At 42.3% G+C, this 15,821-nt stretch overlaps 1 protein-coding gene across 4 annotated transcripts in view; it reads left to right on the plus strand.

Annotated features, from left to right (window-relative positions):
* The window catches only part of RAB30 (RAB30, member RAS oncogene family), an 84,482-nt gene that overhangs the window by 34,515 nt on the left and 34,146 nt on the right, over positions 1 to 15,821 (plus strand). The window contains exon 2 of one of the 4 annotated variants that reach the window (XM_045038674.1): positions 12,778 to 12,966. The exons of the other annotated variants lie outside the window; for them this stretch is intronic. The gene's annotated coding sequence lies outside the window, so the exon portion shown is untranslated. The remainder of the gene's footprint in view (positions 1 to 12,777; positions 12,967 to 15,821) is intronic. 4 annotated transcript variants of the gene reach the window in all.

Consider the following 15,821-nt stretch of genomic DNA (forward strand, 5'->3'; position numbering starts at 1 on the left):
AACATATCCTATATACCAAAAAGTGTTCCAAATATGGATTTACAGCTCAAATAAGAACAATAAAATGAAAATCGTACATCCATCATTCAGCTTATAAAATTGAATGTTATTGACCTTAGTGGCTGCTTGTATACCTTCTGCCCCCAAATCATGTCCCCTTTTCTCTTTACCACAGGCAGTGGTTATCTTGACTTTTGTGTTGATCATTCCCTTACTTTTAAAATGGTTTAACCACACATGTTTGTATTACTAAACTGTATATTGGTTAGTTTTTTAAAACAAGGAGCAAGTACAAATCTAGCAAGCTTTGTAAGAAAAGGGCAATAGTGCCACTATTAGGTCTAAAAATGAGCTGATTTGGGTTCATAGTTTGACTTTAGCTTTCCTAGAGGTTACAGAAGGTCCTGATGGAGAAGTTGGTGGGCAAGATTATAAGTGGATCCTAGGAAATTTAAAGCCCACCATTATCAGGACATCTGATGAGGCTATACTGTGGGTCAGGCACTGGACATCTAGTAGGATATGGTCACAGAGTGGACTATTCTATCTTTTCTATCTCTTATTTCTCTGTGACCTACCTCCAGCTTTAGGGATTAGGTCAGAGCAAAACTCGTCTGTGGGATGAAGTGAATGCCATCAGCTAACCCACATGGACAGCATAGAGGAGATTAGCAGGCACTTCACTAGCACAAGGTCAAGGCAAATGGAATCAGAAAAGAGTTGGGACCAACTCTTTTACCCATCATTCTTTGCCTGGTTAAAAAGAGAATATGCAGTACCATCTATGGAATTTTCTTACCTAAAAATTGACCCCTAGGGGCGCCTGGGTGGCGCAGTCGGTTAAGCGTCCGACTTCAGCTCAGGTCAGGATCTCGCGGTCCGTGAGTTCGAGCCCCACGTCGGGCTCTGGGCTGATGGCTCAGAGCCTGGAGCCTGCTTCTGATTCTGTGTCTCCTTCTCTCTCTGCCCCTCCCCCCTTCATGCTCTGTCTCTCTCTGTCTCAAAAATAAATAAAAACGTTAAAAAAAAAATGACCCCTAAATCTAATCAACCCTCTAAAGCTAACTTTGATTTATCAGAAAGATGGAAAAAATTATGTTATACTCTAAGGAAGCAAATAGATAAATGCAGAGTGCTGGACAACTGATTCGACATTTGCAACAAGTCAATGGCATGAAAAAATAATAATGTGACTTAAAAATTATAATCAATGTAATAAATGAATCTTTTTTTTTTGATTCAGATAGTCTATGTATTAGTTTGCTACAGCTGCCATAACAAAATACCACATACTGCGTAGCTTAAACAACAGAAATTTATTTTTTTTCACATTGCTGGAGGCAATGATTAAGGTGCTGGCAGGCTGATTTTCCCTGAGGCCTCTCTCTTTGGCTTAGAGATGTTACCCTCTTCCTCCCTCTTCACATAGTTATCCCTCTGCACACACATGGCCCCAGTGTCTCTCTATATGTCCTAATCTGTTTTTTTTTTTTTTTTCTTATAAGAACATCAGTCATATTGGTTGAGGGACCACCCTAAAGGCCTCATTTTAACAAAGTTACCTCTTTAAAGGCCCAATTACAGTCACATTCTGAGGTACTGACACTTAGGGCTTCAACATATAAATTTGGGGGTCAGGGGTGACATGATTCAGCCCATAACAGTCTAATTGTAAAAAAGCATTGTTGAAATGTTGGGGAAATTTTATTATGGACTGATACCAGGGGGTCACTGTTAATTTTTCTAAGTATGATAATAGTACTGTGATGTTAGAGAATGGGTAATGTAGAGGTGAGTTCTGAAGTATATAGAGATGAAATGATATGATGTGGAATTTGTTTTAAAACATTTAAACAAAGAAAAAATAGAAAAAGGCCAAAGTGTTCATATATGAATTCAGTGATGAGTATCATGGGCTTACTTTTCGGCATGTTTGAAAATTTTATAATCAAATATTAAAAATATTTAGATCAGCAATTCCAAAGAGGGCTTAATGGCAGTGGGAAATTTGATGATGGCCATCTTCAATGTCTGTCCCTTGAGTTTTACTTCTACTCTGGTTGGCTTCTTCATGTGGTAGTCATTTTGGGGTTCTGTGCTGACTGCCTCTACTCAGTCCTTGGTGAAGGACATCCTTCAGGAACTTCTTAGGTAAATGGAATGTGAATTTCTGAGATCTCGTATACCTGAAAATACTTTTGTTCTATTCTCACAGTTGATAGTTTGGTTGGAAATCATTTTTCTTCAGAATTTGGAGAGTATTGCTTCATTGACTTGTTTTTATTGATGCTGCTGAGAAGTTGGAAGCATTTGAATTTCTTATTCTTTGTATATAGCCTGTTTGTTTGCTTTTCTTCTTACTGATGGCTTTTACAATCTTCTGTCTGTAGTTTTCTGAAATTTCACACTGTGTTTTGTGTGCTGGGCCCTTTGAATTTGGCAACCTGCACCCCTTAGTTCTTCAAAGTTTTACTGAATTATGTTGTTATAATTTTTCTTCTTTTTTTTTTTTTTCTGTTCTTTGTTGGGAATTTCTCTTAGTCAGATATTGGACCTCCTGTACTGAACCTCTAGAATATTCTTAGCTTCTCCTATTTTCCATACCTTTGCCTTGTGATTCTCCTCTCCAGAAGATTTTGTGAACTTAATCTTTCAATCCTTTTATCGAATTTTTTTTTTTATTTCTGCTATTAAGTTGTCAATTTCCAAGAGCTCTGTTTTGTCCTCTTGGTGTTTCCTTTATATAGCATCCTATTTTCATTTCATGGCTGCAATTTTATATCATTTTTGTGAGAATATTAATGGTAGGTCCCTCCCACCTTGTTCCCTGCCTCATATAGTATGTGTTTCCTTCCAGTTGCTTTTGTGTATTTTCTGTGGTCTGTATCTTCATCAGAGACTTTTCCAAGATATCACTCTGAATGTGATCCTTGGCTGTGTGGTCTCATTAAGGTTGGGGGCAAGGAGAGGGAGTGATAAAAAAAAAAAAAAAAAAAAATCTGTCGAGACCTTGACATGGTAAGTAAAGGAAACCACTCACAAAAGACCACATAGTGTATGATTTCATTTATATGAAATGTCCAAAATAGGCAAATCTATAAAGACAGAAAATAGATTAGTAGTTGCCTGCGGCTAGAGGTGGGTGGGGGATATGGATGGAGTGACTGCTAATCGGTTTAAGGCTTTCTTTGGGGTAATAAAATGTTCTAAAATTGATCATGGTGGTGGTTGTACAACTCTGTGACTATACTAAACACCACTGAATTGTACACTTTAAAAGAGTGAATCGAGTGAGTTATATTTTAATAAAACTTAATATTATATCTTAATAAACCATCCCAGTGGTGATGGTTGTACAACTCTGTGAATATGCTAAAAATCATTTGAATTGTACGCTACATTTAAAAGGGCAAATTGAGTATGTGAGTTATATAAAGCTGTCACAAAACAAAAAAGCTGTCAGACTGAGTATGGGATGGAGATCATTAACTGTGGGCTTCACTATAGTGTGATCTGGGTGGGCTGTTTGTTCAGAGCCCCTAAGGCTGCAATCTGAGGTTTTTCCTTGGTTGCATTTACCGGGGAGGAGAGTCTTCCTCATTTCTTTGGCTGGAGAGGGAAGAGGGAAGTCTCTAGGGGAGCGGAACTAGGAAAATCTATTGTATTTCACCTTCACCAGACATAGTGCCCTTGTCTTTTTTATGTTCCCTTTTAACCACGCTGGGTATTCCTGGACCAGAGCCACTCTTACTTTTTATTATGGAAAATTCCAAAGACTACAAAGTAGAGAGGATAGTGCAATGAATCCTCATGTTCCTATCACCCCGGTTCACCAATGATCGCTTCACAGACATTTTTGTTTCATCTGTGTCCCTGTCAACCCTTTCCCCTAGATTATTTTTTTTAAATTTTTTTTTCAACGTTTATTTATTTTTGGGGGACAGAGAGAGACAGAGCATGAACGGGGGAGGGGCAGAGAGAGAGGGAGACACAGAATCGGAAACAGGTTCCAGGTGCTGAGCCATCAGCCCAGAGCCCGACGCGGGGCTCGAACCCACGGACCGCGAGACCGTGACCTGGCTGAAGTCGGACGCTTAACGACTGCGCCACCCAGGCGCCCCTCCCCTAGATTATTTTAAAACAAATACTAGATATTTCTGTTTTATGCTGTGTAGTGTCTAAGCCTCCGGAATTCTGTCAGTGAGGAGAAGGATCTAGGGACTTAACTTCTTTTCAAGCATCTTTCACTGTTTTCTTTATTTTTACATCCTGTCCCCCTGCTCCAGGAGTGAGCGTTACTGCCGGTCCCGGGCCTGGCGAGGACTCCGTGGTTTCAGTCAGCCGCACACTCAGCTTTTCCTGCATCTGGTTTAGATTCAGATTTCTTGAGTCTGCTGTCAGTTCCTTGCTCATCTGTTTCCCAAGATTCCAAAATTTGACACCATTATCTTCTCTCCTCTTTCCCTGTACTTGAACGGTTTTGTTATTAGGAAAAAAAAAAAAAGTCTCTGCTGAATTTTTGTCGGGTTTCAGGAGTAAGTGAGATTAGATGCAGCTGTTCAGCGTACGCCTTCTTAGGAAGATCAGCTGCTCCCCCACTTTTTTCTTTTCCGTTTTTGCTTTTATCCTACCACCTGATTTTTTTTAATTAAAAAAAATTTTGTTTAATGTTTACTTATTTTGAGAGAGAGAGAGAGAGAGAGAGAGAGAGAGAGAGAGAGAGAGAGAGAGAGAGAGAGACCGGGTACAAGCAGGGGAGGGGCAGAGAGAGAGGGAGACACAGAATCCGAAGCAGGCTCCAGGCTCTGAGCTGTCAGCACAGAGCCCGACGTGGGGCTCGAACTCACTAATGATGAGATCATGATCTGAGCCAAAGTCAGACACTTAACTGACAAGAGCCATCCAGACACCCCTATCCTATCTGATTCTACTCAAACCTTGACCCTGGACAGATAGGTAGGTAGGTAGTTAAGTAGGTAGGTAGGTAGATAGATAGATAGATAGATAGATAGATAGATAGATTTGCCAGGAAAGGTCCTTTCCAATCTTCTAAGAACTGAGAGAAATCTTATTATAACACACCTCTCTTCTGACCCTAAGCCCAGGCAGAGGGAAGGAGCGCCTGCCTGCCTTTGTGCCTCACTGGCATTTTGCACTCACCTCTTATTATAGAATTGTTTGCTTACACTTTGCTGCATTGCAGTGTGGTTACCTGCCTGCCTTCCCTGTTGGCCTGTGGGCAGGACTTGGGAGCAGGGCTACGTGTTGTTTCTCTCTGTATCATGAGCACCGTGCCTGACTCCCAGTAAACATTTGTTAACTCACAGACTGGATAATTGAGCACGTCGTCTCCAGGGTAAGGACAGAGAAGCATACAATGCCCCTTTCCAACTGCCCCTTTGCGGGCACTGCTGTTTGCTAAATATTAAGGAGGGAAACAGGCCTAGTCGGGTTGTTGTTATGCAATGTTGTTCCCTTTGCTTTCAAGTCTGGTGTTTTTTACCCAGTCAGCAGGTCGAGCGGGGAGAGGGAGGGGAAGGGGAGGGGAAGGGGGAGCCCACTCCCGCCCCAGGGCCCTCCCCCCATAGGAGTGTAAACATCCTACCAAAGAAGGAATGGACTCCAGCAGAAATGCCTTCCTTCCCTCCCTCCATAGAAAGGCTTGTGGTCTGCACATCACTTTACCCTAGAGGAGTCCATTTGTTCTGTCTTGACAGCAACTTAGTTCTGCAAGGTCTTTCATTGCTTTTTTCCTTTTGGATGAAGTGCCAGAAGAATTTTTTAAATTGCTGATTACATTGTTTTTAAAAATCTGACGTTAAAATATGATCTAGCAGAGGTCCTGTTAAAATGCAAATATGTAACTTTAAAAGCGTAACATTTAACCTGTAGTTTTTTCAAGTATGTTACTCAAAATGCTATATATAGCCTCTGGGAGGAAAGAAATGGAGAACTATAGGTCAAACAAATTTGGGATGCTGGATTAAACACACTTAAATAGGGTTCCGTACTTCAGGACTTGTCAGAGCCTTGCTACTATGCATTGTGAATGTCACAGAGGGGCACTCAGTAGGCAGCATTTCCTAAATATACCTTACTTTTCATCAGAGGAGGAGCATTTCAGTGTTATGTTTTGTGGGAAACACACAACTCTGGAAACAGCCCCTTAAGCTCTTTGAGCTCCAATTGAAATGCCACTTCCCCTAAGGCTTTCCTGAATTCCCCCAGAGATACGTAACTTTTTTCTCCTTTGAATTGTACTGCCTTCATGTGTCTTATTGTCTCCCTACCTCTTCCCTTACCCCCTAGTAGATCATAAATTCCTTGTATATGTTGTATCACTTGTTTTTTTCTTAATGTTTATTTATTTATTTTGAGAGAGAGAGAGAGAGAGGGAGAGAAAGAAGGATAGACAGACACAAGGGAGGCAGAGAGAGAATCCCAAAGCAGCATGGAGCCCAACACCGGGAGCCCAACTTGGGGAGCCCGATGCAGAGCTCGAACTCATGAACTGTGAGATCATGACCTGAGGCGAAATCAAGAGTCGGACGCTTAACTGACTGAGCCACCCAGGCGCCCTGTACATGTTGTGTCACTTCTGCTGCATCTGAGACATTGCCTTGCACACAGGTGCTCGAGAAATGTATGCAGTACTGCACTGGTGCCTTAGCTAAGTCATCCTCGGAGTTCAGAGGGCACTGGCAGGAGTGCGAACTCCAGACAGATCTGGAGCTTGGGACCCTCATATGGATGGGGGAGAGAGCTCACAGGAAGGACACAAGGTCAGTTGAAGAGCCTGTTCCTAAAGGACAGAATAAGAAGGCCAAATCAGGAGATGCTGAGAATATAAATCAAATGTACTGATGGCTGGCTGTATGCCAGACACCCTGTGGTAAAATGAATATTTAAACTTAATTCCATCCCTTCAAGTAGGTGATATTATTCCTATTTCATAGATGAAGAGACAGGCATCAGAATGGTGGAGTAGAAATAAGTACCTTTATGCAGCAGGTGCTGTGCTCCTGGGGATACAAAATGAATAAAGTTCAGTCCTTTCCTTCAGGGAACCCTGGTTTCATGGAGTAAATAGTCCTGTAAATATATAAGCAATGGGGGTAAGTGCAGGAATGAAGCTATGATTGGGGTAATATGGGAGAACCAAACAGGAGAACCTAACCTGTGTGGGGGAAGGGGTGGAAGGTGACAAGCCCAGATTGCAGGGGGAGAGTGACACCTGAGCAAGGTGGCATGAAGGTGCAGGGACTGAAGGGACCAAAGGCAAAGCATGGGGTGAGAGATATCAGGATGAATTCGTTGTCACCAGCGTAGGAAATGTGAGGTAGGCTAGGAATGAGGAGAAGCTGACAGGATGTTGTGAACAGGTTGAAGCATTTCAGACTTGATTTTGAAAACCATGGGTTTGTAGTTTTCAGCCGAAGAGCAAACTGCCCAGCATGTTTTATTTTATTTTTATTTAAGGTTATTAAATTTTTTAAAGTTTATGTATTTTGAGTGAGACAGAGACAGTATGAGTGGGGGAGTGGCAAAGAGGGAGGGAGAGAGAGAATCCCAAGCAGGCTTTGCACTAACAGTGCAGAGCCTGACTTGGAACTTGAACTCATGAAACCATGAAATCATGACCTGAGCCAGACACTTAACCGACTGAGACACCCAGGTGCCTCCCAGCATATTTTAGACACATACCAAGGTGGTGGGCAGTGGTAGTATTATTCCAATCCTAGGTAGGGGAGCCATGGTTCAGAAAGTGACTCACCCAAGATCACTTAGCTTGTTAGAGTTGGAACAGAGCCACAATTTCAACTCAGATCCATCTGAATGTTTATACTACTGAGCTACCTCTCAAAGTAACAATGGCCAACAGACTGAAGAGTATTTACTCTCACTCTGATATTTGAATCAGAGAATAGTTTTAAGACTTCATATTATGAAGAGCCAAATTTATGTGGTACTGGTCCTTAGTGCTATAAAAGTTCAGAGAAGGAGAGATTAGGGAGGAATTCATGGGGGAGATGGCATTTATATTGCCCTGAGAGAAACTAGAACAGATAACAGGAAGCCAGGTGAGAGAAAAGTGAGGCTGTGCGCCATGTGGGAGGGCAGGAGTGGGCCTGGGAAACAGTTGAGGAGAAGCCACTTCCTGATATAATCACAGTCACTTGCTTCCTGAGATGGCTGTGTAAAGAAGAGAGAAACAAATGATCACATACCTCAGTTCCCATCTTTACTTTTGCAAAACACACAACTGGCATTGAAAACATATTTTTATTACTTTATTATCGTCACTAGAGAGTTTATTCAACAGTGTTCCCTTACAGTGCACTGTAATTTGTCTCGGTATCCCTGTCCTCTCCTCAGAAGCACTCCAAATATATAAGGGAAACAACTGAAGTTCCTATAGATAGTAGAACGACAACCAGATGTGTAAGTGGAAATGACATTTGACAGTCTGTGTGTTGAACTGAGCTTGCTTATATAGAAGGGGGTGTTTGTTTGTGTTGGCTCTCCCAAGTTCTCGTAAGAGTCCTTCTAACTAGATACTGATTATCTTCAGAGCCTGGAATTGGGATCTTTTGTAAATGCTACTGTATTTATTACAGTGAATGGTATGAAAAAAAGGATGCATTTATGAGTCAGAATAGATCTGGGTTAATATCCCAGCTTCCTAGACTACCAATTCTTCTACCTTGGGCACATTATGAATTTTGTTAAGAATAAGTCTTATAGGGGCGCCTGGGTGGCTCAGTCGGTTAAGCGTCCGACTTCACCCGGGTCACGATCTCACGGTCCGTGAGTTCGAGCCCCGCATCAGGCTCTGGGCTGATGGCTCAGAGCCTGGAGCCTGCTTCCGATTCTGTGTCTCCCTCTTTCCCTGCCCTTCCCCCATTCATGCTCTGTCTCTCTCTGTCTCAAAAATAAATAAACGTTAAAAAAAAAAATTTAAAAAAAAGAATAAGTCTTATAGATCTTTGATCTTGTAATTATGCACCTTCTCTCTGCCCTCATCAGATTTACCCTCATCACTAGGTAATTCTCAGTAGCAAATAACCATGCTCCAGTATTTCTTATCTGAAAATAAACAACCCCCCCATCCAAAATCCCAAAATGTTTTCTAATTTTGTCCGTTAACTATTGCCAAATAAATTCATTATGTAATTTACACCTCTGTTGACATTATATCCCCCTCTAACTGTCTTCAAGTTTCTTTGTTCCTTTTCTCAGTAAAACTTTCAGGTTGTCCACAGTTTGGGCTTTGATACCTTTCCCTCCCTCTAATCTTTTTCCATTGTCCCACCAGGACTATTGCCAATGTCATTCAATGAATGACCTTCATGTGACCAAGTTGAAGGCCACTGCTTTCTTTTAATCTTATTCATTTTCTCAGCAGCATTTGACAAGACTGATTTCACTGTTTTCTTGGACTCTACTTTCCTGGGTCTCTTCCTACCTCTCTAGGCTCTCCTCCTTATGTCCTCCACCTCTAAGTGGTAACACGCTCCATGTTCTGCAATGGTCTCCTTCCCTTCTCCGAGACAGAGAATAGATATCCTCTTCTAATCCAATGACTTCCAATAACATCCATTTGCCTATGACCTTCAAATTTGTATCTTTATCCTCAAACTTCCTCTAGAGCTCCAGACTCATGTCCAAATAGATGCCTAAGAGGCATTGCACATTTAACATGGCCGAAAGTGAACTCTTGACTTTGTCTCCACCTGAAACTTGTTCTTCCTTCAATCTTCCCGACCCCAGTAAGTGGTGCTACTGTCCCCCCTCAGTGCTGAAGCCAATCTAGGCATTGCTTTTGATTTCTTTTTTTCTTCCCCATCATCATCCATTCCTTCAGCAAGTCTTATCTTCTCTGGCTTCAGAAACATTCCCAAACGTGTCTGCTTCCCACATCTCCACCATCAGCACCTTAGTCCAAGTCATATCATCCTCCACCTAGACCATGTGCAGTGACCCCCTAACTAGACTCCTTGCTTCTGCTTGTATCCACACCATTCATTATACCCTCCATTACAGAGATCAGAGAAATCTTTAAAACTGTTCATTAGTTTGTGCCACACTCCCTACCCGCCCCCTTGTAGCTGGCCTCCCATTGCACTCAGAATGAAATCCACACTCCATGCCTTGGTGGACCAATGTCTCTGGACCTGCGCCATGTCACTCACTCAGCCCTCTCCTCGTGGACTCAGCCTTACTGTGCTGGTTTGGTTCCTTGAACTTGCCAAGTCCATTCTCATTTTAGGGCCTTTGCCCTAGCTCTTCTTCAGCCTGAAATGCTCTTCTTCCAATATGCATGTGCTTGGTTCTTTCTTGTTCAAATCTCATTGTAAACATAGCCACATCAGAGAGGATTTCTCTGACATCCCACTCTAAAATTGCCGTCTAGGGGCTCCTGGGTGGTTCAGTCCATTAAGTGTCCGACTTTGGCTCAGGTCATGATCTCACAGTTCATGGGTTCAAACACGACGTTGGGCTCTGTACTGACAGTTCAGAGCCTGGAGCCTCCTTCAGATTCTGTGTCTCCCTCTCTCTTTGTCCATCCCCTGCTTGTTTTCTCTCTCTCTCTCTCTCTCTCTCTCTCTCTCTCTCTCTCAAAAATAAACATTAAAAATTTTTAAAAATAATAAAATTACTGTCTAGTCACTCTGTCCCTTCTTATTTTAATTCTCTACCTGTACTTGTTGCTATCTGATATTTTTCTTGTTCATTAATATATATGCTCATTTCTCCATTCATTCATTGCTCTGCTGCCCAACTGGAATGCATATTCTATGAAGTGGGGCAGCTCTGTCTGTTTATTGCTGTATCCTGTAGTCCTGGATCGGTACTTGCACATGGTAGATGCCCACTACCAATGAATGGGATGGGTGAGCATGTTTTCCTCATCTGTAGAATGGAGAGCCTAATACTTATGTCTCACAGTTGTTAAGGACTTACACTATCAAACTTGATAATGCATGTGAAGTGAATAGTTCTGTGCCCAGCATATTATATTTAATGAATAGGAAATATATATATTTTTTTAAGTTTATTTATTCTGAGAGAGAGAGAGAGAGAATCCCAAGCAGGGTCTGCACTGTCAGCAGGAACCGTGAGATCATGACCTGAGTTGAAGTCAGATGCTAAACTGACTGAGCCACCCAGATGCCCCTAAAATATATTATTTTTTAAGCATCTGGCTTATTATAGATTTTCAGCAAAGATTCATTCTCTTGCTTACAGTCTGGATCCCCGTAGTATTTTTATATTGAGACAGCTCTGGACAAGGTGAAAGGTACTTCCCAATCAGCTATAACTCCACATTTTTTTTTCTGAAGAAAAGGTTTAAAAAGTACTGTTCAATGAATAGTTGACATCAGCTAGTTTAGAACCATTATCAATGTCACTTCTGTCCCCATCCCCTAATATACACAGAGACAACTGCATTACAACAAGGTTTGGCATTACAAACAAGGTTTCTCCTGGGAGATCATAATTTTCTTCTTCTCTTTGGTTATATGATCTTTTCCAATTAACTTTCCTTCGAGTCAGTGTTTTGGGATTTGACTTCCAAACCCTGGTGTTTAGGTTCTCTGAAAAGCTTTCCCGACTTTTGTGTGTTCTGATCAATATTTCTTTTGCATTTATTTAATAAGTATTTAGGGTCAACTGAGCGCCAGGAAATGGGGATACGGTTAAGAATTCATAGGGGCCTCTGTCTTTAAAGTCTAGTGGGGGAAACAGGATTCATAAATCAATGAGGATAATAAAGTATCTATGAAGAGAGTCTGAACAGAACATAGTGGAGGCACAGAGGAAGGAGTGGCTAATCCACATGGAAGAGGAAGGAAGGTTTCAGAAATCTATAGTTGCTCATCAGCCAACAAGGAGAGAATGGCTGTAGAGGAAAGGTGAGCAAAGGTGTGGAGGGATGAACCTGCCTTGGGGTCTGCCCTCTGGGAGCCTGGCATGGCTGTGTGATCACAGTGGCAGTGGTAACTCAAAGGTCACAGGAAATAGCTAGAAAGATGGGCAGGGCCTAGGTCATGGATGGCTCTGTATGCCCTGCTAGAGAAGTTGATCTTTCTCCAACAATAGCAATAACAGGAACAGCACTTAACATTTACTGAGTGCTTCCTATCTGCCAGACTTTATTCTTTGTTCTTTATTAATTATTTTAATATGCACCATAATCCTATGAGGTAGGTACTGTTATTATCCCTGTTTACAAATGAAGAAACAGGTACCAAGAGGATAGGGATCCTGCCCAAGGCCGCTCAAAACATAAAGGGCAGAGGCAGGACTCGGTCAGGCAGTTTGGCTCCACAGTTTGCCTTCTTCAACAGGGCACTTTACTTCCTCTCACAGACAGCTTTGTGTGGGCAGCCGGGAGCCCCCGAGGAGATTTAAGTGTGGGACTGACATGGTCATGTTGTTGCAGTGGAATTACACTGCATTTTGTACATGGGTTAGTTGCTAAAAGCCTCTAAGGCAAAAAATACAGCTACCTTTCTCCTTGAAGTGAGGAGTATTTGAGCGAGGTTTGCCATGTAAGCAGTGGCGTCTCATGTCACACTTCGCCCAAGGCCGCAGCTTTTCCCCTAGCCTTGGGACAGAGGGCGGTCTCTGGTAGAATGCATGTAAGAGATGAATAGTTGGTTTGTGTGGAGAGGCCCTGTTGCTCAAAAAGCACAAGAGCATCACACTCCTGCAGAAACTGAGCCCCTCCGTAGCGACTGCCAGCTCAGCCTCCCCTCTCACTCTTGCCAGGGCCCACTCTCACATCATGGGCAGCAGAGCCCATGCGCTGCTTAGTGATTGTCCCTGTCTCCGTGTCTCTCCCCGGAGGAGTCCACGTGGCATGGAGGAAGAACAGGGCAGCTGCTGCCAAGGTATTGAGGTTGGCCCCACTGAAATCAGGACAGCTGGACTGGAGATGATGTGAGAGATGAAAAGGAGGTAAAATATTTCAGACCTAATGACCAATTGGATTTGTTCCCTTCAAGCTTTTTTTCTGATCTGAAAACTTGGTACATCGTTGTATTTTTTGTCTTCCAAGTTTCCCACTATGTCAGCCTCGGTAACACAGTATTCTCTCTGCTCCTGACCTGTGATTACTGAAATAAGCTTTAGAGTCTTCTGCAGGTGTTTATGGAACTTTGATCAATCCATCTATTGTGACAATGGTGCAATATGTCTGTTTTTTGCTGACAAACAGACATTGTGTTAGGTAAGTTCTCTAGAAAACACTTGAAAAACCCACTACTATGTTCTCTGGCAGGACTTTTGTTAAGTTCACTGATTATTTTTAAAAAATTGAACTGATTTTATAATTGCTTTAAAGAAAACATTGGCATGATTATAGTGGTAAAAACCAAACCAAATCACCCAGTGCATAGGAAAAAGAGACAGGGAAGAGGAATGTGTCAAAATGCTGACAGGGATTGTGCTCTTTTTGGTAATTGATTTTCCTCTTTTCTGTGTTTTCCAACTTTTCAAAATATGTGTCTATGGTGCATGCAAAAACCTAAAAAAAAAAAAAATGGACAAAACTTAAAAAATAAAAAGCTCCCTGTAATCCCATAATCCTAACATGACATGCTCTTACTTTTAAAATGTCCTTGTTCACATACATGCTTATTCTTCATAGTTGCAGTCCTGACAAACGCAGTTTTGTGTATTCTTATTTTACAGCCTATTGTCAACATTATTTCATATTTCCACATAGTTTTCATAATTGGCATTTCTAATGGCTGCCCCGCATTCCATGGTGTTGATGTTCCATACTGAACTATCCCTTGTTGGACATTTGGATTGTTTCCAGTTCTTTTAGATAAGATGTAATCAACATTTTTGCACATTTAGCATTTTGAGTTTGTTCAGTTCTTTCCTTAAAGTGAATTCCCAGCAGTGAGCTCACAGCATGAAAGGTTTGAACTCTGTTACGGCTTTTGGTTTGTACCTAGTTACAGCCTGTTTTCGAAGAAGAACCAATTGAATGTGGATGGTCACTAGCTGTGTAGATGTGTGTCTGTCCCATGTTCCCTTCGCTAGTATTGAGCCTCTATGATACTTTAATAAGGTGTATTATTTCTGTCATGTTTATTGAAGAAAACTTTAAAAGAGATACATATAAAGAAGAAAACAAACTATCCATAATCCCATTACTCAGAGGGAAGCATTTTAAAATGTACTTCAAAGTATATATTTCATAATGTTACATCATGTGGCTCAAAAAATGCAAAACTGTAACTCTTTTCTATTTTTGGATAGAGGCTTTACTTCTCTCTCCATTCTGAGGTCAATTCTAAGTAATATTGGAATGAACTTTCTTGTGAATAAATCTTTGTACCCATCTTGGAATCATTCCTTAAGAAATTCCCAGAAGCAGAATTGTTGGATCAAAGAATATGATTGTTAAGGCTTTTGAAGAATATTGAAAACTTGCTGTTGAGGAAAGTTGTGCCAGTTTATATACTTCACCTGTTTAGAAGTCCATGGCAGGCTGATTGGGTAACAGCTAAGCCTTGGGCTGGTTCTGAGCCAGGTTGCTGTGGTAGGGACAAAGGTGGTGCCAAGGGGGAATTCGAGCTACATTTCTGACAGAACATCTGTAGGCACTGGTGACAGATGGCTGATGGCATGCTGTGTGTGTCTGTATGTCTTGGGGAGCCATGTTGAACGAGAGTTTCTACTCTATCTTTTTGCATAGGAATTTTCCAGGATGCAAATAATAAGATAATTTACAGGAAAGCACTTAGCAAAGTTGAGGTGCTCTATAGATGTAAAAGATTATTGTTAGTATTGGTAACTAAGAAATCTACCCCCCGTGCCCTTGGAACAGGGTTGTTTCAAGGATGAAATGGCTGGTGTGTGTCATGTACATAGGCTCTAGACAAATAGTCATTCTCTTGAGTGACACAGGAACTAGGACAAACTTGAGAGACCAACCTGGGAGAATTCCTGTATTTTATTCTCACCCGTCTGAGTTCCAGAGCATGGGGACACTTGCTTCCCCTTCACTTTTTCTCATGCTTCCAGTGAGGAGGGAATCTGTTTAAACAGCTGCAGGAAGGGTCCAGCCTGGAATGACAGTCTTCTGGCAGAGAAGGAGACACCTCTGTCCTTGAAAGACCTTGGGTCCCTAAGGCTGGGGGAAGTGCTTAGGCCCACTTGTGGGCTGCAGCCCTGCGCCCTGGCTGCCTGGCGGCGTGGGTATTGTGTGCTCAGCCTGGGGGAGGAGACTGAAGATGCCGATAAGGAGGCCCTTCCGGTCCAGCCAAACAGGCGCAGGAAAGCTTCTGCAGAGGAAAGATTAGACACAGCCCCCAACTTAGAGAACACAGAGGGGAGGGCATTGGGACAAACCCTCAGAGCTCTTTGAGGGTGATATTGTTTACTGTTGGAGAAGGACGACGGAGGGAGCCTGGCCTGCTTGCGCAGATGGCGGAAGCTGCAAGTTGGGTCTGGAAAGGCCTTTTTTTAGATCAGTTCCACAAACATGTTTTGCATATAGAAACTCCCCACCTTGGAAAGGGATTAATGAGTGGGAAAGGTATCGTTCATTTCCCCAGGAAACAAGGTGCCAGTATTTACTGGCGCGTCCAAGACTCTTTGCCAAGCACCTGCGCCCCAGTGCTTTGGTACCAAACAACCTAGGGCTGCCTGGGGAGCTAACTGACTGGGGGCCCAAGTGGCTCTGTCGCAGTGGTCCTCCCTCCTCCTGTCACCTCTGAGGAAAATCAAATCTGTGCTCAGTACAGCGATGCTTTCTTAGTATGGAAAGTGAAAGAGCGCACTTACTTCAGCAAGAG

The sequence above is a fragment of the Felis catus genome, chromosome D1 (genome assembly GCF_018350175.1).
Source record: "Felis catus isolate Fca126 chromosome D1, F.catus_Fca126_mat1.0, whole genome shotgun sequence".
Classification (NCBI taxonomy): domain Eukaryota; kingdom Metazoa; phylum Chordata; class Mammalia; order Carnivora; family Felidae; genus Felis; species Felis catus.